General features: G+C 45.7%; 1 pseudogene; it reads left to right on the top strand.

Moving 5' to 3' along the window:
• Positions 1-19244: 19244 nt before the first annotated feature.
• On the top strand, positions 19245-23427 carry LOC102126122 (protein FAM133B pseudogene; annotated as a pseudogene).
• The last annotated feature ends 3617 nt before the right edge of the window (positions 23428-27044 follow it).

Here is a 27044-nt window from a genome sequence, read left to right as displayed (position 1 = left end):
TGGATAAAGACAATGTGGTTCTGTAGGGAGAGAGAATGGAATAGTATTCAGCCTTTAAAAAAGCGGCTGGGCATGGTGGTTCACACCTGTAATCCCAGCACTTTGGGAGGCTGAGGCAGGCAGCTCATGAGGTCAAAAGATCGAGACCATCCTGGCCAACAAGGTGAAACCCTGTCTCCACTAAAAATACAAAAATTAGCCAGGTATGGTGGTGCATGCCTGTAGTCCCAGCTACTCAGGAGGCTGAGGCAAGAGAATCACTTGAACCCAGAAGGCGGAGGTTGCAGTGAGCTGAGATCATGCCACTGCACTCCAACCTGGGTGACAGAGCGAGACTCCATCTCAGAAAAAAAAAAAAAAAAAAGGAGATCCTGCCATGTGTCACAACATGAATGAACCTGGTGGACATCATTCTAAGTGAGATCCAAACACAGAAAGACAAATCCGGCATCATCTCACTTACATGTGGAATATTTTCTAAAGAGCTCAAATATGCAGACATAAAAAATGAAACAGTCATTACCACAGGTGCGGGACTGGGGAAACAAGGACATGTGGGTCAAGGGATACACAGCAGATAGTAGCATGGGTTTTTCTTAAAGGCAACATGGCCTCAGGGATAGTTCCTGCTACGGGCTCTATGGGGGACCTCAACAGAGAAGTGAAAATCTGTATATTAAAAATCCGAAATATCCCAAATCTATTTTCCAAACTGCTGTCCTTTCTTTTTTACTGGGGTAGGTTCACAACGCAGGGACAGAATGAGAAACAAAGCAGAAAAAGAGGAAATGAGACGAGGAGTTGAAAACTCCAGTAGCTACAGGGCCCAGCTGGTAACATGAAAAAACAATTATTATCGTAAGTATAGCAAACATTGAGAGAGATCTTTCAAGATGTCAGGCACTGGCTGATAGGGTTTGCCTGTGTCCCCACCCAAATCTCATCTCAAATTGTAATCCCCACATGCCAAGGAGGGACCTGACGGGAGGTGATTGGATCTTGGGGATGATTTTCCCCATGCTGTTCTCATGATAGTGAGTTCTCAGGAGATCTGATGGTTTAAAAGTGTGTGGCTTCCTTCACGCTCTGTCTCTCTCCTGCCACCATGTAGACTGCCTTGCTTCCCCTTCCCCTTCTGCCATGATTGTAAGTTTCCTGAGGCCTCCCCAGCCATGCAGAACTGTGAGCCAATTCCACCTCTTTTCTTTATAAATTACCCAGTCTCAGGTGGTATTCTTTATAGCAGTGCGAGAACAGACTAATTCACCAGCCAAATGACTTTCCACATCACAATGGATTTGATCCTTACAACACACCTCTAAAGCAGGTTACCTTCATATCCCACATATTACAGGTGAGGAAACTGAGGCACAAAGAGAGTGAGCAATATACCTGATATTACACCTAGAAAATGGCAGAAGCAGAACTCAATACAAGGCAATTCAGAATGCACAACCCTAAGTGGATGAAATCAGCCAGGAGTTAGAATCCTGACATTCCATATTGCATTGTCAACACCACACCTGACAACCAGAGTGAGGATCGAGGAGGTGAGGGCAGATGCAGCAGGCAATAGCTCCACACATGGCTGCCCTTGGAAAACACACCCTTAGCATCAACAGATATTTCATCTTTTTGTGGAAAGAGCTCAAACTTGGGATTTCTTTATAAAGTGTCTCAATTTTAAAATATGGACTCAGTTGACTTGTAATAACTGTAGATCTTCTTATGATCTCTGAATTAGAACTAGCTAATGTTGTGTTGACACAAATTGCCAGCCCTCTGTGATTCATTTAGACCCAGCTTGAGGAGCTCGCCCAAGGATACCCTCTCTTTATCTGTTATTGCATCACAAAACTAACACATTAAATCCTAATGACTTACAGTGAAAACAGTTTGCTTATTATGATGTTTTATTGATTGTAATTTATTATGATGGTTTATTAATTACTATAACGATTGCTCATGAGTCTACAGCTCTGCTGATCTAAGTCATGCTTGGCTGGTTGTGACTGGACTCACTCATATATCTGTGGTCAGATGCCTGGTTGGCTGGGGGCTGGCTGGTCTAGAATAGCACACAAGACACTGGTTCTACTGCATGCTGTTAACAAAAGCAAGTCAAGGAACCAGGCTGTGTTTTCCACTCAGGCATGAAGAAATAGACAACGAAGTCCTAGGCATGGAGCCCAGGCAGGGGAGGTGATAAGGCTGCAAAAATAACCCCACTTCCTTGCCACTGCACTAGTTTTGTGGCCTTACCCCCTCCTCTGCCCAGGCTCTGCACCTAGGACTTTGTTGATTGCTTAATGAAAGCCAAAGGCTGAAAGGAACAATTTAATTGAAAGGAACAATTAAACTTTCACAAGTGCTAGTAAGTGAAATTATTCATTGACAGCTGATAAATTCAAACTATTCAGGTCCAATTTTATTGTTTGCTCCTATTCCCATTGAAATAGTCATCAAAGGAAGCTGAAGGTAGAAGTCAAGCCCTATCAGGAGTTAATTCTATGGATTGTATATCTTAAAGGTAGTAGGAAAAAAGTGAATAAATAGCCTTACCTGAGGCAGAAGTTCAGCACTATATGAAGACCATCACCCTCTGAGAAGGCTTTTCCCACCTTCCTCCTAGAATGTGTGGAGTTGTGTGAATCTAACATGCTAACATATGCAGAACAGTGCTTAGAACAAACGGAGGACAATGCAAGTGTCAACTATTACTCTTATTTCTAAATCCCACAATGTTTTACTAAGAACCTACTTACTGCACAATGTTGTGATAAATGTGTGTTGTGGGATTTAATAAATGCTCCCTGAGTTGAGAGGAGCCTGTCACTTTCGTTTGCTGCTTGACTTTCCTTCCTTCCTTCCTTCCTTCCTTCCTTCCTTCCTTCCTTCCTTCCTTCCTTCTTTTTCTTTCTCTTTCTTTTTCTCTTCTCTCTCTTTTTCTTTCTTTTCTTTCTCCTTCCTCTCCTTCCTTCCTTACTTCCTTCTCTTCTTCCTTCCTTCCTTCCTTCCTTCCTTCCTTCCTTCCTTCCTTCCTTCCTTCCTTCCTTCCTTCTCAGACTCATGCTGTGTCACCCAGGTTGGAGTGCAGTGGTGCCCAGCTCAATGCAACCTCTGCCTCTTGGGTTCAAGAGATTCTCATGCCTTAGCCACTCAAGTAGCTGGGATTACAGGCACACATCACCATGCCCGGATAATTTTTTGTATTTTTAGTAGAGACAGGGTTTCGCCATATTGGCCAGGCTGGACTCGAACTCCTGGCCTCAAGTGATCCACCCACCTTGGCCTCCCAAAGTACTGATATTACAGGCGTGAGTCACTACATGTGGCTGCTGCTTGACTTTCTAAGTGAGACATTCACATTCTGGACCTGCAGTAAACAGATTTGCAAAAGCCAGGAAGGCAGATTAGTAAGGTTAGTTCCACGTTCTTCTCCCCCTCCACACACACATTCTTTAGATTATGTGGTAAATATAAAATGACACCCCAGAGACGTCCACATCTTAATCCCCGGAACCTGTTGAGGTGTTACTGACATGGCCAAATGGATTTTGTAGGGGTGACGTATTAGTCTGTTCTTGCACTGCTATAAAGAAATAACTGAGGGTGGGTCATTTACAAAGAAAAGAGGTTTAAATGGCGCTCAGTTCTGCAGGCTGCACAGGAAGCCTGGTAGCCTCTGCTCCTGGGGGGCCCTCAGGGAGCTTTGATTCATGGCAGAAGGTGGAGTGGAAGCAGGTATCTTACATGGCAGGAACAGGGTCAAAGGCGGGTGGAGGTGCTACACACTTAACCGGATCGCATAGGAACTCACACACTCACTCTCCTGAGGACGCATGGAGAGAACGGTGCTAAACCATTGACGAGAACTCTGCCCCCCTGATCCAATCCCCTGCCACCAGGCCCCGCCTCCAACCCTGCGGAGAACAACGCGGTAGGAGATTTGGGTGGAGACACAGATCCAAACCACATCAGGTGATTATGTGAGGAGATCATCTGGGATCATCCCAAGAATCAAAATGTTTATATTAGGGAGACAGAGTCCCAGAACAATAGGCGATGCAAGGACACGCAGAGGTCAGAGGGACCTGAAGACGCTGTCCCGCTGGCAGTAAAGATGGAAGAAGGGGCTACATGAGTCCATTGTCGCATGGCTATGAAGACATACTGAGGCTGGGTAATGTATGAAGAAGACAGGTGTCATTGGCTCATGGTTCTGCAGGCTGTACAGGAAGCAGAGTGGCTTTTGCTCGGCTCCTGGGGAGGCCTCGGGGAGCTTTCAGTCATGGTGGAAGGCAAAGGGAGAGCAGGCACTTCCCGTGGCTGGAGCAGGAGGAAGACGGGTGGCGCTGCACACTTTTAAATCATCAGATCTCACGAGAACTCACGGTCACCAGGACAGCACCAGGGGCGATGGTGCTAAACCATTCATAGAGGATCCACCCCATGACCCAGTCACCTCCCACCGGGCCCCACCTCCACACACACACATCAGGTATAACCACTCTACATGAGGTTTGGGCAGGGACATGGATCCAAACCACGTCAGCGGTCATGAGGCAGGGAACTGGGCAGCCTTTACTTAGGAGCTGCCAGAGGCAAGAAACTGATTCTCCCCAACAGCCCTCAGCAGGAAGGGAGCTCTGCCAACACCTTGATGTTAGGACTTCTGATCTTAGAACTGTCTGATAATAAATGCATGCTGTTTAGAGTCACTAGATTTGTGGTGATTTGTCACTGCAGCTGTAAGATACTAATACAGATGGAAATGGGGCAGCGTACCCTCATCAGTTCTCAGCCTCCCGAGTCCTGTCAAGAAAGAGCCCAGCACAGGGGCTGCCCTCAGGGTCTCTGGGACCAGCCTGTGGGTGTGAATTCCCAGCTCTCACACCAGTCATTTGAATCCCTTGTGTCTCAGTTTCCTTACCTACACAATGGGCGTAATACAAGCTCATGCCTCATGGCGTTGATAGAAGGATTTAGTGAATTAATACATGAAATGTGTTTCCAGTTTCCAGCACATATAAAAAATACATCCTGATTTCTAGGGATCTGCAAACCAGTTTGAGAAGAAAGACGTAGTTCTTGGTGTTAGTATTACGTATTTCCATTTCTAATTAAATTCAGGGAGAGAAGAAAAGAAACAACTGCTTCTGCAAACCTGGGTGCAGCGTTTCTCCGTGCCAGTCTTAGAGATCTGTGCGCTAGTGTGTGTTGTGTGGGCCTGTTAGCACGTGTAACTTTTGATGGACCACTTATCTTAGTTATTGCTTTCTATTTTATTTCCCCTGGACCCCAGTAATAAATTGGGGCCTTTCTGTGGTCTGAAAGATCTCTGAAAATAGTTCAGACTCTGTTGGATGCCTACTAAAACATGATTGAATTAAGCTCAAACTCCAGATGGCCTTTATCTAGAGGGGTAACCAAGAAAAAGATGTTTTCATGTAAAAGGCTAGACATCACATTGCTTGCCATCTCCCTAAAGCCCTTGTAGACCTAGAAACATTAAAAAAATAAATAAATTTAAATTAAAAACAATAAAACACCTCACGCCTCTCACTGATGCCCATCCTTCTCTATGGAGAAACATGCATTTGCTAAAATCCAGGAAGAGCCCACCATAGTGCCCCCCTGTGTTGCCCTCTGGCCCTTTTCTCCTCACCCCCACCTGGGTTCAGGTGCTCCGTGGTCAGTGCTGTGTGGAGGGGTGGAATGGAAATTACCCAGACATTGTACCTATGCACACAGGGTGACCAGTTGATTTGTAATGGTCCTTATGGTACAAACACATTTCGTCTGGAACATTTCTTGAAGGACAGTCCTTGTTATTTGACTTTGCAAGCTCATGAGGAAAGTAATTTGTAGGACATGAAAAAGAGACTCGTTTCTTATTGTGTGGCAACAGGGTTAATAATTAATCAATGAATTAGCCCTAAGCTCCCTTCATGTGTATATAATTATCTATTCCACCCCTCTGGATGGGGATCTAAAAGGCACCTGTAACTCATTCTAACAACACGGGTTCTTGGTTTTTGTTCTACTGTTCGTTTCTCCCCCTAAGAGTAGACTCAGTGGCACAGAACGGAAATCACAGAAGAACAGCTGCATAAACATAATGGTCCTTATTCTCCCACATAAAAGGCACTGAAAGATGGACAGCTCAGGCCTGACACAGAGGCCCCAGGAAGTAATCAGGGAACGAGGCTTTTTCTACCCCAAGGTCACAAAGTGGCCCCTGAAGCTCCAACTATCATACAGTCATTCCAGGTAGCTGGAAGGAGAGGCAAGAGGCGGGCCCCTCTTGGCTGAACCAGAACCTTTAAAGGCCCTTCCTGGAAGTTCCTCCTGAAGATGCCACTTTTATCTGATTGGCCAGGACTTAGTCACATGCCTAAACCCAGCTACCAGGAAATCCAGAAGGTGCAGACTTTCTGATCTCAGCAAGTTGCCACCCCTGAGAAAGGCTGGGCTCTGAGGCTGAGGGAGGACAAGGGAACACCAGCGTGGCAACAGCAGTCTCAGCTACCCACTCCAAGCCGCTCCTCTCTCAGCTACCCCCTCCAAACTGCTTCTCTCTCAGCCACCCCCTCCAAGCTATTCCTCTCTCAGCTACCCCCTCCAAGCTACTCCTCCCTCAGCTACCCCCGCCAAGCTGCTTCTCTCTCAGCTACCCCTCCAAGCCACTCTTCTCTCAGCTACTGCCTCCAAGCCACTCTTTTCTTAGCCATCCCCTCCAAACTGCTTCTCTCTCAGCTACCACCTCCAAGCTACTCCTCCATCAGCTACCCCCTCCAAGCCACTCTTCTCTTAGCCACCCCCTCCAAGTCGCTCCTCTCTCAGCTACCTGCTCCAAGCCACTTCTCCCCAGACTTGCCCACCTCATGAACGGCACCCCCAGCTGCTCCAGCCAAAACCACAGCAGCACCCATGGCTCACTTGCCTGCATCCTCCACACCTAACTGAACAGCAGGATGCACCAATTCCATACCCAAAATACATCTCTTCCTGCCCACATCTCTCTGCATCCCTGCTGCTACCGTACCCCTGAGACGCTACTGTAAGTGTAGACTATTGCTATTATTGTTCCTAAGTCCCACTGTGTTTTGTTAAGAAACTACTGACCAGGCCGGTGGCTCATGCCTCTAATCCCAGCACTTTGGGAGGCCAAGGTGGGTGGATCACAAAGTCAGGAGATCAAGACGATCCTGGCCAACATGGTGAAACCCCGTCCCTACTAAAATACAAAAAAAAAAAAAAAAATTAGCCGGGCTTGATGGTAGGCCTGTAGTCCCAGCTACTTGGGAGGCTGGGGAGGCTGAGGCAGGGGAATCTCTTGAACCCAGGAGGCGGAGGTTGCAGCGAGCAGAGATCGCACCACTACACTCCAGCCTGGCAACAGAGTGAGATTCCGTCTCAAAATTTAAAAAAGAATCCACTTAGCGCACCATGTTGTGATAAATGTGTGTTGTCGGATTTAATAAATGCTCACTGAATAGAGAGCAGGCTGTCACTTTCGTTTGCTGCTTGACTTGAGACCCAGCTGCTCTCACTTTCCTATAACCCACTCTCCACAGAGCAGCAAAATCTCACCATGCCACTCCCCTACTTAGACCTCTCCTATGGCGCCCCTTGAGAGTTGAGTTAAAAAACACCAACTGGCCACTGCCAGCCAGACCGCCCATGGTCTCAGACCCAGAAACCCTGAGCACTTGTCCTGCCTCCACAACGCTCACTCCTGAGCTCCAGCCACAGGGGGGCCCTTCTTCTCCTGTTCCTCCAACAGCCCAAGCCCTTCCTACCTGGGGTTTCTGCACGTCCTCTTCCCTGTGTCTGGACAGCTTCATCTCAGCCGTGAAAGTACGACCTCATCACAATTCCACCTCAATACAATGCCCCTCCTCACAAGAACCTGCTCCCATCACCTGAGACCAAGTCTCACCCAACTCATACACGCCCCAGTCACTCTGTAGCCCTGTTTTGTGTTTTTCCATTTTTAATTAATTAATTATTGAGACGGAGTCTCACTCTGTCGCCCAGGCTGGAGTGCAGTGGCATGATCTCGGCTCACTGCAAGCTCCGCCTCCCGGGTTCACGCTATTCTGCCTCAGCCTCCTGAGTAACTGGGACTACAGGCACCCGCCACCATGCCCGGCTAATTTTTTGAATTTTTAGTAGAGACAGGGTTTCACTGTGTTAACCAGGATAAGTCTCGATCTCCTGACCTCGTGATCCGCCTGTCTTGGCCTCCCAAAGTGCTGGGATTGCAGGCATGAGCCACCGCACCCGGTCAGCCCTGTTTTATCTTCTTTACAACCTGGCCGGGTGCAGTGGCTCACATCTATAATCCCAGCACTTTGGGAGGCCAAAGCAGAAGGATCACTTGAGCCCAGGTGTTCTAGGCCCACCTGGATAACACAGCGAGACTCTGTCTCTACAACACAGAAAAAAATTAGCTGGGTGTGGTGGCGTGTGCCTGTGGTCCCCAGCTACTTGAGAGGCTGGGGTGGGAGGATCACTTGAGCCCAGGAGTTTGAGGCCAGTCAGCCATGGTCACCACGGCACTCCAGCCTGGGCGACAGAGCAAGATGCTGTCCCAACATAAATAAATAAAACCTATCATTACCTGCAATTCCCTTTTTTCAAATGTACTGGCTTACTGGTTCATAGTTCAACTCCACCTGTTAAAACACAAGCCCCTATGAGGACAGGGAGCCTGCGTTTCTTGAGGTCAGATTCCTTGATGTGTAGGAGTGCATTTGGTGTATAATAGGTGCTCAAAAGCTGTTGAATAAACAAATGAGTGGAGGAGCGAACCCTTCTGAGGCAAACGTGCATGAGATCAGAACGGATGGGCACTGGAGAGGTGGAAGGGACCTGGGGATAATAACCCACCTCCCTGGGAAAGAGGAACAAGTCATGAAAACGCCGACAAAGTCAACCAAGACCACAGCAGGACACGATGAATGCCAGGAGTTCACTCTGAGAAAGCTGCCCGGCCACTCAGCGGGACATCAGATAGAGCTGTTGACTTTCTCGTGACTTTGCATCTGACCTGAAAGAACAGGAGAAAGAGGGAAGCTTCCTGGAATGATGAAATTACACCGGACAACTTAATGAAAAATTCTCAGTTCCCACTGAGGCATGAAATAGTTGATTTCCACATGGAAGCCTCCATCGCTTGTGACAAACTGTTTCTTTATTTTTCCACAGAAATGTTAGAGACGAAAAAGATGAACCGAGAAGGCCTCCTCTGACTGTGGCCTTGCTGGTGAAGCTTCGTTGCTCACCAGTGAAGATCCAGCCAGCAGCGGAAGAAGAGGAGCATCCAAAGATGGATTATGCTTTCGCTTCCAATTAGAATGGGCTATTAACTACACGTTTTGAAATAACTTGAGTAATAAATTGCTCATAGGGAAAGAGAGCTGTTTTCTTTTTCCCACGTAGTTCAGCATTGCCACCTTCCATCGGCAAAAAATAAAAGTCCTCTCTTGAGAGATTTTCAAATTTCAGTAACTGAGGTTGTTAAACAAGGAAAGGCGAGTTTAGCTCTGAGAGCTCGGAAGTAATTCACATTTGGCTAATTTGGGACTCTCAGGCTGGCCATTACGTCTTTAGATCACTCAGGTGGACTCTGAATTAAAGGTGGCATCCCAAATCGCTGCAATTAATCTGCCGAGTACGCTCGCCACCGAATGTCAGGATTTCACTCGGTAGGGTCTTCAAAAAGCTTGGCACAGTTGATACACTGACAGTCGCAACACAGCTTATTTCGACTGAGTTAAGAACTGCAATGGCCGTATTGATCCGTTAAACACCACGCCATATTTGAGTGGGAGGTTACTCCCAATCTCCCTCTTAAAACCCTCACAGATTAAAGTCATGTGCCGGTCTGTGTATGAAATGAACTTCAACATTTAATCCTGGAGCACTGTATTTGAGGTGTGCCCGACCTTTATGTCCAGCACTCTTTCTTTCTGCCATTTCATTAAGTACTGGCTAGAAGACCAAAACACAGCCTTAAGCCAGAAACCCGGGAAATACCTACACAAAACACGATTTGAGCTTTGGATCAAGATTTCATGACTTTTTAGGATGAAATATCTCCAGTGAGACACCGGGGAAGAAGAGGGAAAGGGGCCCTTCATTTTATGCCATGCTGTCAGCTAGTTCACTCCACAAACAACACATTCGTCTCTCCTGTTGGCATTTGGACCTGGTAGGGACCGGAGTCACAGTCACTGAGGGATGAGTCAGAACTTAGTAATTATGTTTTCTGCTTCGTTCCCTTAATTCTTTTTAAAATATCATTTTTTAACCTACCAAAAAATGCTCACTTTGGAAAACCTGAAAAACTACAGAAAAAAATGCATAAGAAAATAAAAAATACCCATAACCTTATCACCCAAATACACACGTGTGTACCACCACAAGCTCTGGTTTATGCAGATATATGCATCATTTCAATAAATATATATGCATGTTTACCTATTCTATATAATAAATATGTGTGTGTGTGTATATATATATAAAAACCAAGTAGTTCTAAAGAAAGCTTGTGCCAAGCTACCAATGACAATCCCGCTAGCAGCACATCAGAGCTTGGTGATTTTAAGGTGCTTGTGTCTTTAGCCGGCACTTTGATGTCTTCCTTTCTTCCACCAACCTGCCTTCTAATTCCACAGGGCAGAGAGCAAATGCTCTGACTGATTCCATCAGGATTCAGTGTAAAATGTCCCCACTCCCCACCCTCTCACCCCCACCCCTGCTATAGCAGTGGCTAGTTGCCTAAGCAATCCACAGAGAGGACAGCTTGTTCGTGCAGGGGGCCCAGGTGCATTGAGAAGCTCTGGAGGGTGACATGCACATTTTATTCTGGAAACATAGAGGTCCTGGGTTGGCACAGAAATGGATGGTCTTAACTTGGCTAAAATATATCTGCGTTGGTGTAGTGGGTTGAATCGTGGCCCTCCAAAGATATGTCTACCCAAAACCAAAGCACGAGATCTTATCTGGAGCATGTATCTTTGCAAATATAATTAAGGCAAGAATTTTTTTTTCTTTGAGACAGAGTCTCACTCTGTCACCCAGGCTGGAATGCAATGGCACGATCTCAGCTCACTGCAACCTCCGCCTCCTGGGTTCAAGCAATTATCATGCCTCAATCTCTAGAGTAGCTAGAATTACAGGCACCCACCACCACACTGGACTAATTTTTGTATTTTTAGTAGAGACAGGGTTTCCCCATGTTGACCAGGCTGGTCTCAAACTCCTGGCCTCAAGTGATCAACCTGCCTCAGCCTCCCATAGTGCTGGGATTACAGGCGTGAGCCACTGCACCCAGCCAAGGTGAGGATCTTGAGATGAGGTCATCCTGGATTTGGCCCTAAAGCTGAGAATGAGGATCCTGACAAGAGAGAGAAGAGGAGAAGACAGACAGACACAGGGAGGAGGCCACGTGAACACAGAGGCAGAGATGGGAGCAACGCAGCCTCAGGCCAAAGAATGTCGAGTCACCAGGAGCTGGAGGAGGCAGGAGGGAGCCTCCCCTAGAGCCTCTGAAGGGAGCACAGCCCTGGCCACCCCTGATTTCGGATTCCAGCCTCCAGACTGGAGTGACAACCTCTGTTTAAACTTCCAAGTTGTGGTGACCTCTTTTTTTTTTTTTTTTTGAGACAGAGTTTTGCTCTTGTCGCCCAGGCTACAGGGTAGTGGTGCGATCTTGGCTCACTGAAACCTCTGCCTCCTGGGTTCAAGTGATTCTCCTGCCTCAGCCTCTTGAGTACATGCCACCTTCTCTGTCCCTCAATGTGCCTGTGGCCCCTCGGATGCCTGTCTCACCTTCTCTGTCCTGCATTCGGCGCCAGGGACTCACTGGCAAGGATGGATGAGCCGCTTGCTCACCCAGTGGCTTCTAGGAATGGGGGGTAGCAGCAGCCAAGCAGAAGAGGAAGGAGAGTGGGTGTTCCTCCCTGCAGGGGCCCCATGGGGGCCGGGACTGGAGAGGCTGCACCCCGCCACACAAGGCTGCAGCTCCTATCAAAGCGCCCTCTCCACACACTTTCTCTCTCCAGGTATGAGAACCGCTCCCACCCCTGCTCTTCGGGTCTATAGATTTGAAGCTTCCCCCTCTATTAGTCCCAGAGATGCACCAACCCACGCGATGTTCCTAGACTCTGCCGCAACTGTGGAAGTCATCCTTGTATGAAACTCTTCTCAAAGCTGGATGGGGCCACCTATTTCTGTGGCATGATCACCTGAGTAGATCATGGTATTATTGCATGCTTTATGTATGTTCAAAGTTCTCCATGACAAAAAGTTTAGAAAAATCTAACAGAGTTTTTTAAAAAAGAAGGCGGAGGCAGAACACTGCTCCAATCTCCTGCAAGATGGTCCAGCTGCCACCTCCCTACCTCCTCATGCTTGCAAGATGACTGTTGGAGCTCCAGCCATCACACCTGAGTTCTGGACAGGAAGAAGGGATAGGCAAAGGGTAAAAGTCATCTGTCTCTGGTAATGTCACATCTAGTAAATTCTGTTTACAACATATATGCTGGGACTGTGACTCATGATCACAGGCAGACTGGAGGGATGTAGTATTGTTACCTGAGCACATTGGCTTCTTTGAACAAAACTGGGGTTTAGTTGGTAAGAAAAGAGGAGACAGTAGGTATTGGGTATGCAATTAGCATTCTCTGCCACTGAGGGTGAATTCACTTAGAGGAAGCGAAAAGGTTGCCAGTGAGAAAAGGTCACCAGTGAGAAGATCTTGCAACAGGTTCAGAAAGGCATGAGAGCACCCTCAGTCATGGCCAGAGCAAAACCCACGGATTTAGTGATGGAATTCACCAAACCCTAAGCTTGACTGCACTCAGATGGAAGCTTTTACACTTGACCTGTCAGTGCCTTGGACTAATCCCATTCCAGACTTCCAAATAGCCTTGTTCACCAACAGCGTTCAAGTAATTATAAACCGCTTTCATTGCAATCCAACCTATACTAACGTAAGCAAAAAGCGTAATTTATTTTAAAGGTAAGAGGGGTCAGTTGGAACCAAAAGATAAGAACTATCTCAGGAACGACCAGAATCAGGGACTGGAATGCCTTTGGATCTCTCCCTCTCTCACATTCTGCTTTTTTCTGTACCCTTTCTTATATTTTCTTCTCTCCTTTGTGGCTCCAAATTGTCAGGGAAAGATTCTGATTGCCTGTTGTCTTGAAACAAGCATTTACTCCTGGTCCAACAAACTGTGACCAGAGGAAGAGTTTTGAGGAAGAGGCTGTAGATGATATATCATTAATAACCATATTAGTCTGTTCTCTCATGGCTATAAAGAACTGCCTGACACTGGGTAATTTACAAAGAAAAGAGGTTTAATTGACTCACAGTTCCACATGGTTGGGGAGGCCGCAGGAAACTCACAATCATGGTGGAAGGGGAAGCAGGCACATCTTACATGGTGGCAGGTGAGAGAGAGTGTGTAGGAGGAACTGTCAACACTCATAAAATCATCAGATCTTGTGAGAACTCACTGTCACAAGAACAGCATCGGGGAAATCATCGCCACGATCCAATCATCTCCCACCGGGTCCTGCCCTCAACATGTGGGGATTATGGGGATTATAATTTGAGATGAGATTTGGGTGGGGTCACAGAGCCAAACCATATCAATAACTACATATATATATATATATATATATATATATATATATATATATTCTTGATTATAATTCAGACATTTTAAACATTTGCAACATTAAAGATTAAAAATGATCTTAGTCAAATAGTGATGCAAATGATTTAGACCAGTCAACCACAAAGATGATGACTTTGATTGGTCTTATTTGACCGTTTTTGAAAACTTCACTGAGAATATAGACATTGGTGTCTCATAATCTTCTTCAAACTGACTTTGTTTTCCACTGGTCCCCTCATTAAGGTGTTAAATGAAACTTAACATAGTTTCATTGGTAGAATTGTATTTTTAACATTTTGAAATTTCTATTTGTAACCTTGCTCATGTGGTAATCTTCTACCTTCTGTAAAATTCATGCTTTCACATCTGCCCTGTAAGCACATGCTGGGCATTCCTGGTTCTGGACAGGATGTCTGAGGTGTCTAAGGTCACCTTGCCTTGCCTTGCCTTGCCTCCCTCATTCCCTAACCCTCACCACCACTTCCCACCACTTAGGAGCACTTTTCAAATACAAACCAATCAATCCAGAGTCCATACCTACAACTACCTTCCTTATCAGGCTCTCACACCCTAGAGGTCAGTATCCACCTGCCCAATCACCCCAAAGCCAGGTACCAGACAACTAGAGGCAGCCCCTATGCTCAGAACTATTCAAGCAAGTCAATACTAAGCCTCACTTGTTCCTGCCCATGGCAACCACAATAAAGTGTCTTCCTTGCATATTCCTCTCTCTGTGTCTCCTGAGCAACCCTGGTGCATCCCGTGGGGTGAGACGTGTCCCCTCCTCTTGGGAACTGTGAGTGACAGCTATCATTTGAATGGCAGTCATCTCAGATCTGTTGATCTTGCCATAACCAAAATTTCCTATTCATACTCTGTACTTGAGAACAGACAGCACCAAGATCATCTCTTTCTCTCCTGCTGCAAGGTCGCTGGGCCCAACACCTCCCCCAGTTGTGTCCTCTACTCTCAGATCACTGTGTTTAGTTGATCTCAGGGATGGTGACAGAGGGGATGTGGCACACACCCCGCCCCTCCTGCATCCCACTCCCGGCTCCCACCCTCGCCCCTATCCCAGCCTGGGCCACCTTCTCATAAACCCAGGGGACCTGATTCATCTATTTTCTTTCCAATCTGGTAATTAAAGCACAGACATTAAGCCTGAGTCCTTCAGGATTTTGAGTCTAATACCCATCTAGAGCTTGCATTTTGAACATTAAAATCATTCTCTCTCAAAAAAAACCCTGCTTTGCAATTCAAAAGCTTTGTTTCTCAAGACTATTGTTTCCTCTCTCATAACATTCAAAAGCCTCCTCAGACACTCAGAGCCAAGAATTTGACTCTTGATGACCTGAATTTGGCTGTGTCGATGGCCCCCTCCACCCCCAAATGCAGTAAGCTCAGAATGGTGTAATTTTCATAGTGAATTATATGTGCATGTATGTGTGTATGTGTGCAAAACAAAATACTTACCAGTTAATATCTGAGTTTATTATTCTGCCACTAAAAAACACAACAAATGTTTACATCAAGGCAGTATCATAGCTTATGAGGTTTATCCAAAGAATAGTTATTTGGAGACTACTAAAGACATTCTAAAACCAATAAAGTCTCATTGTATTGAGAACCCAATAATCAAAATTCCCTCTCCGTGCCTCTTATCAACAAATAACAATCTTTATGTCAGAGGCATTTGAACCAGAGCAACTCCATCTCGAACAGGGGCTGGGTAAGATGAGGCTGAGACCTACTGCGCTGCCTTCCCAGGAGGTTAAGGAATTCTAAGTCATGGGATGAGATAGGAGGTCAGCACAAGATTCAGATAATAATGACCTTGCTGATAAAACAGATTGCATAAAGAAGTCAGCCAAATCCCACCAAAACCAAGGTGGTGACAAGAGTGACCTCTGGTCGTCCTCACACAGCTCATTATGTGCTAACTATAATGCATTAGGAGGCTAAAAGACCTTCCAACCGACAGTTTACAAATGTCATGGCAATATCAAGTAACTTCCTGACATTACCCTATATGGTCTGAAAGGGAGAGGATCCCTTGGTTCTGGGAATTGCTCACTCCTTTCCTGCAAAACTCATGAATAATTCACCCCTTATTTAGCATACAATCAAGAAATCACCATAAAATAGCCAACAGTAGCCCATACTGCTGCTCTGCCTATGGAGTAGCCATTGTTTATTCCTTTACTTGTTTTTTTTTTTTTTTGAGACGGAGTCTTGCTCTGTCACCTGGCTGGAGTGCAGTGGTGCCATCTCGGCTCACTGCAACCTCCGCCTCCCGGGTTCAAGTGATTCTTCTGCCTCAGCCTCCTGAGTAGCTGGGACTACAGGCATGGACCACCAAGCCATGCTCATTTTTTGTATTTTAGTAGAGACATGGTTTCTCCATGTTGGCCAGGATGGTCTCAATCTCCTGACTTCGTGATCCACCTGCCTCGGCCTCCCAAAGTGCTGGGATTATGGGCATAATCTGTGAGCCACCGGGCCTGGCCTATTCCTCTACTTTCTTAATAAACTTGCTTTTGCTGCAGGACTTTTCCTTAATTCAGCTAAAGACAGGGTCCTTGTCACACAGCCGTGACAATTTAGGCTCGCAGACTATTTGAAGGGTGAGTAGGGCAGGGTTTTATTGGGTGAAAAGGAAGAAAAGAGGAAACAGGGGCCCTCCACAAAGACAGAGTACTGGCCGGGGCTTATTATAGAAGACGGGTCAGGCTCCTCCTGCAAACAGTGCAGACTTTGGTGGCTGCCCCCAGAGTGCACCCCTCCCAGTACACAGGCCGGCTGGAGTTCTGCCGGGGAGGCCTTCCCACCTGTCTTCTCACTGTATGGACTTGCTCCGAATTATTTCTTGTGCAAGATCCAAGAACGCTCTCTTGGGGTCTGGATCACGACCCCTTTCTGGTAACACTTATACTATGCACCTCATTCAAAGTAAATGTGAGGATATTAAAGCTGATGGTTTCCTTTGGCCTGAGTTGGACATTTGTCTAGCCCATGTGCAAACTGGATATCATAGGGTACGGCTGGCAACTGTATGAGGGAGGAGTTGGGGGAGAGAGAGACAGAGACAGAGAGAACCAGAGAGAGAATGAGAGAGCACAGTAGGCTGGGGGCCATGGCTCACACCTGTAATCCTAACACTTTGGGAGGCCAAGGTGGGTGGGTCGCTTGAGGTCGGGAGAACAGTCTGGCCAACATGGTGAAAACTCATCTCTACTAAAAATACAAAAATTAGCCAGGCATGGTGGTGCACACCTGTAATCCCAGCTACTTGGGAGGCTGAGGTAGGAGAATCACTTGAACCTGGGAGGCAGAGGTTCCAGTGAGCAGAAATTGCACCACTGCACTGTAGCCTGGGCAGTAGAGTGAGACTCCATCTCAAAAAAAAAAAAAAGAAAGAAAAGGAGAGAGAGCACAGTGGACACAGGCCAGCTGGCCATGCTGCCCAGCTCCTGCCCTTCCTCTCCTCATCTCAGGACCAGGTTCAGGGCCTTGGCTTTCTCACTTGTAAATATATGGGGTGGTTTGAAGATTAACTGAACTATTGTGGATAAGACACTGTCGAATAACAAGTAAACCTGGACTCTGGAAGGGACTTTATTCTAACGGATCCCTAAGGGGGCAGGACGGGACGACGGCAATGTGGAGAGGGCTCTAACTGTGAGCTCTGCCAGTCTCCAGGGTCAGGCAGCCTGGACTTTTCCTTTTCTTGGGAGGCGCAAGCAAGCTAGGAAGAGCTGGTGCAGTGTGAGGAGCTGGGGTGAGGGTGGCAAAAACCAGACAGCAGATCCAAAGAGTTTTGCCTTGGGGCCGTCTGCTCCTCGGAGGGGCTGCTGGGGGCCATCTGCAGCTCAGGCTGGGGAGTGAGGCAGGCCTGGGAGAAGGAGAGGAGCTTTAATAAAGTTTGGTTCACATGCATTTTGTTCTGGTCCACCGTGGGGTACAGTTCAGCTCAGTCACTGATGGGGCAAAGATTGAGATTTTGGAGGGGCTGTATCTGGCCTTGTCACAGGTAAACATAGGAGTGTCTGCAAGTCTCATCCCATTCGGGGAAGGGGCTCTTTGCAATGAGGGGTGTCCTGACCTTTGCTGTCTTCCAGGGTCAGCAGGTAGGGAACATCTCCAGGGACTATGGGAAGCTAATCCACTTGAGCATCAGCCGGTTTTACAGTCTCCTGCCCACAGCCTGTTCTTCCCCAAACCCAGGGTAGAATGTGGTCACCTTGTGGGCTGGAATTCTCTCCTGACAGCCCCAGCAACGTATAGATGAGCCTGACTGAGCCTTCCTCAGTGCTGAGCTAAAGCGTCCATCCCGGGAGCGGCTACAGCTTCATTACCATCACACGTGACCTGTGCTGACATGGGAGGGGCTATAGCGTCATTACCATCGCACGTGACCTGTGCTGACATGGGAGGGGCTGCAGCTTCGTTACCATCACACGTGACCTGTGCTGACATGGGAGGGGCTGCAGCTTCGTTACCATCGCACGTGACCTGTGCTGACATGGGAGGGGCTATAGCGTCATTACCATCGCACGTGACCTGTGCTGACATGGGAGGGGCTACAGCGTCATTACCATCGCACGTGACCTGTGCTGACATGGGAGGGGCTGCAGCTTCGTTACCATCACACGTGACCTGTGCTGACATGGGAGGGGCTACAGCTTCATTACCATCACACGTGACCTGTGCTGACATGGGAGGGGCTGCAGCTTCGTTACCATCACACATGATCTGTGCTGACATAAGACACACTGTGTCTTTGCAGCTGCAGCCCAACCTCTCCATGCAATGCCACACCATCTCCCCTCTCGCCGACCCCATAAGCCTGCCTGTCACTTCCCCCAAGGGAGATGCTACTTTGAGGAACCCTCCCAGTGCTCTCCTTACTTCAGTCCAGAAGTAAAATTCCTATTGATCAAAACCTGCATTGTGGTGGAGTTATTTGTAACTTGCCAGGTGAATGAACCTGGGTATTTTTCAGGCATCACAGAGCTTGAGAAGTTCAATGTTGTCAGCACCGAGCACTGCCTGGCACACAGTAGCTGTTCAGTTAATGTTTTCTGCAGTGGACAGAAGTGGAGCACTGTCCCCATCTGACGGTGTCTGAGTCATAAACGCGGTTTTGTTCCGAATCCTCTCATGACTGGCAGTTGTTGACAGAATGGCTGAGCCCTTGAGTGCATTTAGACATCGGGAGAGACAGGACAGAGAAACACAGAGAGGACACTTTCTTCACAAACCCAAATCCAGCTGGTGATTAGACTCAGTAAGCTGTTTTTCCATATATTTCTAAAACCAAGGAATTTGCACCAAATACTGAGTCAGAAACCTATTATAGTCGACTATGCTATCAATGACCGGCCTGTGGTCTGTTAGGAACGGGGCTGCGCAGCAGCAGGCAAGCGAGCGAAGCTCCATCTGTATTTATAGCCACTCCCCATTGTTCCTACTACCACGATCCACCTCCAGTCAGGTCAGCGGCAGGATTAAATACTCACAGAGCTCTCCGGCCCGGTTTCCTTTGGCGTGCGACTGTGCGCTCAATCCAGCACCATGGGGAAGCGGGACAATCGGGTGGCCTATATGAACCCAATAGCAATGGCGAGATCAAGGGGTCCAGTCCAGTCTTCAGGGCCAACAATACAAGATTATCTGAATCGACCAAGGCCTACCTGGGAAGAAGTAAAAGAGCAACTAGAAAAGAAAAAGAAAGGCTCCAAGGCTTTGGCTGAATTTGAAGAAAAAAATGAATGAGGAACTGGAAGAAAGAACTGGAAAAACACAGGGAGAAATTATTAAGTGGAAGTGAGAGCTCATCCAAAAAAAGACAGAGAAAGAAAAAAGAAAAGAAGAAATCTGGTAGGTATTCATCTTCTTCTTCATCAAGCTCTGATTCTTCCAGCAGTTCTTCTGATTCCGAAGATGAGGATAAGAAACAAGGAAAACGGAGAAAGAAAAAGAAGAACCGTTCACATAAATCTTCTGAAAGCTCCATGTCAGAAACTGAATCAGACAGTAAGGATAGTTTAAAAAAGAAAAAGAAGGCAAAATATGGAACTGAGAAAGAAAAGGATATTAAAGGACTCAGTAAAAAGAGAAAGATGTATTCTGAAGATAAACCTTTATCATCTGAGTCCTTGTCAGAATCAGAGTATATTGAGGAGGTGAGAGCAAAAAAGAAGAAAAGCAGTGAAGAACGAGAAAAAGCAACAGAAAAAACGAAAAAGAAAAAGAAGCATAAGAAACACAGTAAGAAGAAGAAAAAGAAGGCTGCTAGTTTAAGTCCTGACTCACCATAACATTAAGAAAAATCAGGATTCCCTTCTAAAGAAAGTGCAATGTCTGAGGAAATTTCAACTGTGAAAACTACAACATATTTACTAAAATGCATGAATTTTCTTGTTTTTAGAATTATTCCTGGACTATTCAGTAACCACTCAGATGCCACTGTGTGAAAGGGCCATAAATGTTGCCTGCTGCTTGAACATCTTTTTTTTTTTCTTCCAGTGCTTGATAACTCTGGGAGATAAGACACTGCAGTCATACTAGTGGTTAAGATATTTGGGAATAAAATTAATACTTTTGACTAGAAGTGTCTAAGGATAAACCAACAGAAATTGAATCTGGATGTATCTTTAAGATGTAATCAGAAATGACCAGATGACTCTAGTTAAAATTTTTGAAGGAGGGATTACAATAGTATTTTAAAACCCTTACTCTGTAGATAAGTGTATCTTAATTTTTTCCCCTTGTATACTTTTATTTACCTGGGGAAGGAGCTTTTAGGGTTGGGGGGGTGGTTTGCTATCTCTTTAGCTAGCAGAATAGTGTGCCTTTGATCCTCACACATCCTATATTCTGGACACAGTAGCCATGCTTCACAGGGAGGTCAGAGCTGGCTACCAGCAGTCTTGCCCTTTACTGAGCTTAGTGTCATCCTTGGATGCTGTCATATGCTGCTTTCAGTGAACCAGAGAAACAGCCATTTGCAGCATGAGAAAGCCCCAAAAGCTCTGAGATTTACCTCCACTTCAGTAATAATGAAAAATTTTTAGCATTAGAATGTGTTATGTCATTTGAATTAATTTTGATTACACTTTGGCTTGGGAGAGGAATTATTTTAAATAGACACTGGTACTTTTTGAACTTGATAGCTAAAGATTCTAAAATGCATGTTTTATACTAAGTTTTAACCAGTCAGGAAAATTTTATGTAACCAGTGATAGTTTATTTTTTGTATGAATTTTGTTTAGGCTGCAATGTTTAGCTTTTGTTAACTCCTCACTCTTGCTGTCTTAAGTTCATTACTGTGTTTAATGGCCTACTTGCCAAGATATTTAGCATGTAAAAAGCAGGATTTTGATTAAAAAAAAAAAAAAAGGCTTCATATTGAAGCTGAGACTTACAATAACAAGTTGAGTGGCAAGCCTGGTATGCTGTGTCTTATTGCCAGAATCTTAGTAAATGTAATGTTTTAAAAGTTAAAAAAAAAAAAAAACTCACAGAAGCGTGAACCCCATCGTGAACTGCACATGCAAGGATCTAGGTTGTGTGTTCCTTACGAGAATCTGATGCCTGATCATCCGTCACTGTCTCCCATCATGCCCAGATAGAACCATCTAGTTGCAGGAAAACAAGCTCAGTACTCCCAGTGATTCCACATTATGGTGAGTTGTAGAATTATTTCATCATACGTTACAATGTAATAATAATAAAGTGGAAAATAAATGCAACGCACTTGAATCATCCCCACACCATCCCCCCTACCCCAGGCCATGGAAAAGCTATCTTCCACGAAACCAGTCCCTGCTGCCAAAAAGTTTGGGGACCGCTGAACTATACTGCTTGGCACCCCGATCTCTGGATTCTTGCAAACATCTGGCTATTAACCTTTCTGCCATATTTTTATATGAGATGGTAAAATGAAAATACACATGCTAAAGACAACAATCTGTTTTCAATGAAGCATGACGGTTTTACTAGCTGAGGCTTTCCAAAGTGCTTAGGGTGATTTCAAAGGCCTCTAATGAAGAAGGCATGACTATGCGATTTTTTTTTTCCTTCTTCTTTCTTTTTTCTTTTCTAAGGAGAAAGCTTTTGAAGCTTTTGTAATTTAGTAGAATTGTGTTATATTTTAGGAGGACAATTCTGTCAGTCTAAATTTTTAAGGACCATCTATGAGTCTGAAAGAAGTAAATTATAAAATAATCTCTTTAAAATAGATTGTGGCCACGGAGGCAGATGAAGTCGTTCCTTTTAACAAACCCCTCCCCTTTTTTTGTATTCATTTTTCCCAGAAATTCCTTTACTCTACAAAGATTCTCTTAGAAATTACTTGCAGCATCTTGGATATGGTTTCTTTCCTGAAAAATTGTTGAGGCTGAATAGCCCTTAGGTCACGTTCTCAGTGACTTTCGATCCTAACTTCTTTGTTAGAGATGACTCTGTAACATCGTGGAACACTTTCCATGAGAATGCATTAATGTTCACGCCTATAATCCCAGCACTTGGGGAGGCCAAGGTGGGTGGATCACAAAGTCAGGAGTTTAAGACCAGCATGACTAAGATGGTGAAACCCCATCTCTACTAAAAATACAAAAATTAGCTGGCGTGGTGGTGGTGGGCGCCTGTAATCCCAGCTACTCAGGAGGCTGAGGCAGAAGAATCGCTTGAATCTGGGAGGCGGAGGTTGCAGTGAGCCAAGATCATGCCACTGCATTTTAGCCTGGGTGACAGAACAAGACTCTGTCTCAAAAAAAAAGGAGAATGCATTCTAACAAGATTTAATTAATACTAATTAATTAAATCAGTGAAGCACCCCAGAAGGTACCCCAGCCCCCAAAACACAGCCTGAGCCAATTATTCTAATAAAAACTTACAGAATGAATGAATGAATGGTTATATAGATGCTGTCAGAACAGGAAAAAATAAACTCCACAGGGAGATGGGAATATTTCCACATTTCCTGCTGGAGATTCAGTTCTGAACCTCAATACAGAATGGCTTGGAGAGTCAGACGGTCAGAGGTTGACTTTCTTTCATTGAGCTTAGGGGCTGAAAATCTTGACTGTGCATAGGATATGATGTGCAGGGCTGTACATTCGTGGTCAGACATGCCATACATTGGGGAGTTTTCAAGGAGAATTTCGACTATACGAGATTTTGGTTTTAAATGCTACCTCTAGAACCCACACTCTGCACACGATGGCCTTCCATTGTATCTCATTTTTAATATCAATTCTTGATTTGTTTTAGTCAAGCTGACTCATGGATCCCTTCAGAAGAGATTTCTATTTCCCAAGATCCTCCAACAGGAACAACAATGCACTTAGTCATTCAGGGTAGTCATAAAAACATTCAGAAGGGCCAAAATTTGGGCCAGGTTCAGTGGCTCACACCTGTAATCCCAACAATTTGGGAAGCCAAGGCAGGAGGATCATTTGAGGTCAGGAGTTTGAGGCCAGCTTGGCCAACACAGTGAAATCCTGACTCTACCAAAAAATACACAAAAATTAGCTAAGCATGGTGGCGCACACCTGTAGTCGCAGCTACTCGGGAGGCTGAGGCAGGAGGTTCATTTGAGGTCAGGAGTTTGAGGCCAGCTTGGCCAACACAGTGAAATCATGTCTCTACCAAAAAATACACAAAAATTAGCTGAGCATGGTGGCGCACACCTGTAGTCGCAGCTACTCGGGAGGCTGAGGCAGGAGAACCACTTGAACTCCGGAGGTGGAGGCTGCAGTGAGCTGAGATCATGTCATTGCACTCCAGCCTGGGTGACAGAGTGAGATTCTGTATCAACAACAACAAAAAAGAAGGCCCAAATTATAATTACAGTTGATACATTTAATTGTGTTGTGTTTTCCAAGATTGTGTCTCACCGAACATGGAGGGACATCTTAGGAGATTCAGATGAAACCCTATGTACTCTTTCACTCTGAGTTTTTAATTTATGAGCTGCAGGGTTTGAAGCACTAATCAATACAGGCAGTTGGCTGAGGACTCATTTTACAAATGAGGCTCTTGGGGAGGAAAGGTGGGCTGTGTCACAGTGGACTCAAAGGCTAAATGAAAACCTGCTGGAAAACACTTTTCTTGGCACCAAAAGGTATTTAGTGATTAATAAAAAGTAGGATGGCTGTAACCATTGCAGACACTAAACCCAGTTCATCTCAATAGCTGCTGCAGCTGCAAGCTGCCCCTAAAATATGTATTCTCCCTTTTTTTGTCATAGATCCCAGCTTTTCAACCAGGCACATGGCTGCTCAGAAAACTCTGCATTTCCAAGATTCCCTTGCAGCTAGGTGTGGCCATGGGATGTAAGTGGAGGTGGAGATTGTCCCGAAAGGAAGGAGAAAGATGTCTTCATTCCTGCCTTCCATTTTCCTGTAGCCTGGAATTCAGGCATGATGTTGGAGCACGGGCAGCCACCTTGCACCATGAGGTAGAGACAGCCACATACTGAGGATGGAAGAACAGGATGGAAGGAGCCTGGATCTTTGCCCCATACCTGCTTGGTGAATCTCTTGAAAGAGAAAATATGCATCCTCTTTTGCTTAAGCCACTGTTTATTATGGATCTTATGTCTGTTTGAACCAAATGTCATCCTGATGCCCTTCCACTCCATAGCAGTGTCAAGTCAGTCCCTCTTCCTGCTCTTAGGTATATAAAATATTTAAAACAAATACTAACAGGATGTAAATACATTGAAAAGTAAAATTGCAAATGTTGCAAAAGATGCAGGATTTGTTGAAATTGGTGAACTGGATGTTGGAGAATTACTTGGACCACAGGCACGTTAGGCTCTGGCAGTGCTGGAAACTGGCTAACAGTTGAGGACAAACCCAGCAGGAGAATGAGGGGACAGGCCTCGCAGAAGAAAACTTCAATTTCAAAGGAAGAAGAGAATCTCTGAGGGGTACTGATGAGGTCCTAGCACGTTGTTTCTTATTTGTATGAAATATCTCTTGGCCTGGCTGGGCACGGTGGTTCACGCCTGTAATCCCAGCACTTTGGGAGGCCAAGGTAAGCAGATCACTTGAGAACAGGAGTTCGAGACCAGCCTGGTCAACATGACAAAACCCTGTCTCTGCTAAAAATACAAAAATTAGCCAGGCATGGTGGTGCTTGTCTGTAGTCTCAGCTACTTGGGAGGCTGAGGCAGGAGAATTGCTTGAACCCAGGAGTCAAGAGGTTGTAGTGAGCCAAGATCACACTACTGCAATCCAGCCTGGGAGACGGGGTGAGACTCCATCTCAAAAAAAAAAAAAAAAAACAGAAAGAAAAGAAAAGGAAAAAGAAGTATCTCTTGGCCTTATACTCATAATGTCGTTTTCTTTTCTTTTCTTTTTTAAACAGAGACAGGGTCTGGCTCTGTCTCCCAGGCTGGAGTGTAATGGGGCCATTATAGCTCACGGCAACCTCAAACTCCTGGATTGGAGCAATCCTCCGGCCTCAGCCACCCAAGTAGCTGGGACTACAGGCATGCGCCACTGTGTCTGGCTAATCTGGCTAGTTTTTTGCTATTTTTTATAGACATGGGGTCTCACTATGCTGCTCAGGCTGGTCTCAAACTCCTGGGCTCAAGTGATCCTCCCACCTTGGCCTCCCAAAGCACTGGGATTATAGGCGTGAACCACTGGATACTGTTTCTGTTATGCCCACACAAATAAATTTTGTTCAACATAAGACAGATTTAACCTATTTTCATATTTTTGGGCTTCATTTTTCAGTATGAAGTCACAATCCAGCCTTTTCTTAGACTGTCCTTGTTTTCCATGAAATTCTGGTCCCTGTTCAAATGGATGATGTCAGTCAGCAGCTGTCAGCTTCTGCTGCACACGGGGTCACTGGGCTGTTTTGGGCCTGGGTCTCCCCTGACAGTCTGATTCCTTTGGTCAGGGACGCCGCCTGAGTATCCAGATTTCTCAAAGACAAGGTTGGGAGCTGCTGTTTCCAGTGGCCCCGCCAGGTGTGGCCGATCCCAGATAGGGAGATCTTGGCTCACACCATTCCCACATCAGCTCCTACCACTGACCGACCATTTAAAGTGACATTAGAATCAGAGAGGGGAAGTGAGGATGGGGACTGGGAAGATGCAAGGAAACAAAAAAGGAAGGAGAGAGGGAGGGAGGAAGAAGACAAATGTTTCTTCATCAGAAAACGGATAAGAAGAGCTAGCTCTCCTGTCTCATAAGAAGCTCCAGATAAATGCTAAAAAAGGCGAGTTCAACTACCAGGGACGTTTCAAGGGAAGAGGTCCCGTAGCTCCATGCAAAGTACTACTGCAGAGGCCAAAAGAGGAAAGCAACGAACACCTGACACCAAGACATCTGCTGTGAGCTCACATGTTTTCAAAATTCCAGCCTTAACTGTATCTGGAGAGTGCGGTCTTCACCACTTTCCAGATCCGCAGGGCTGGCAAGGGTTCTGACTGCGCCCGCGCAACCCCATTGACAAGGGGAGCCTATGCAGTCTGGTTTTGTAAACTTTAAGATGCACGATGAACCTCTGAAGGTGGAGAAGGTACTCTGTCTTCCTGCTTTACTGTGAGAGTGTGGGAAGGGGCTGAAGAGTGGTATTTAAGGAGAAGCTGTAAGCCTCAACTCATCACTCAGACCTGCAACCCAGTGTCAGCCATGCCTCTCGCTACATGACACTAAGTTATTAGATACATATATGTATATGTGTGTATATATGTATATATATGTGTATATATGTATATACACCCATAATATATATATACATATATATACACACAATATATGTGTATATACATATATGTGTATTTATATACACACACACACACATATATATATATATAGTTTGTGTTTTGTTTTTGTTTGAGGCAGTCTTGCTCTGTCACCCAGGCTGGAGTGATGTGGCATGATCTCGGCTCACTGCAATCTCCACCTCCTGGGTTCAAGCAATTCTCCTGCCTCAGCCTCCCTAGTAGCTGGGATTACAGGCATGTGCCACCATGCCTGGCTAATTTTTGTGTTTTTAGTAGAGACAGGGTTTTGAACCATGTTGGCTAGGTTGGTCCTGAACTCCAACTCCTGTCCTCAAGTGATCTGCCTGCCTGGGCCTCCCAAAGTGCTGGGATTACAAGCGTCAGCCACGGAACCTGGCTTAGTGTTATTTTTATTAAAAGTATTTCCCTCAATATGTAAAGGTTATAGTATCTCAGTTTTATCCTGCAATGTATTTTTGAGTCATTCAAACCTGTACATCAGCAAACTAAAAACTACACACAAAACGTTTGAACATTTTACCCACAGGAAAAGAAATCATTATATCCAAAGGACACCTGTGCTCATATGT

The sequence above is a fragment of the Macaca fascicularis genome, chromosome 11 (genome assembly GCF_037993035.2).
Source record: "Macaca fascicularis isolate 582-1 chromosome 11, T2T-MFA8v1.1".
Classification (NCBI taxonomy): Eukaryota; Metazoa; Chordata; class Mammalia; order Primates; family Cercopithecidae; genus Macaca; species Macaca fascicularis.
This window is presented reverse-complemented; position numbering and strand designations above follow the sequence as displayed.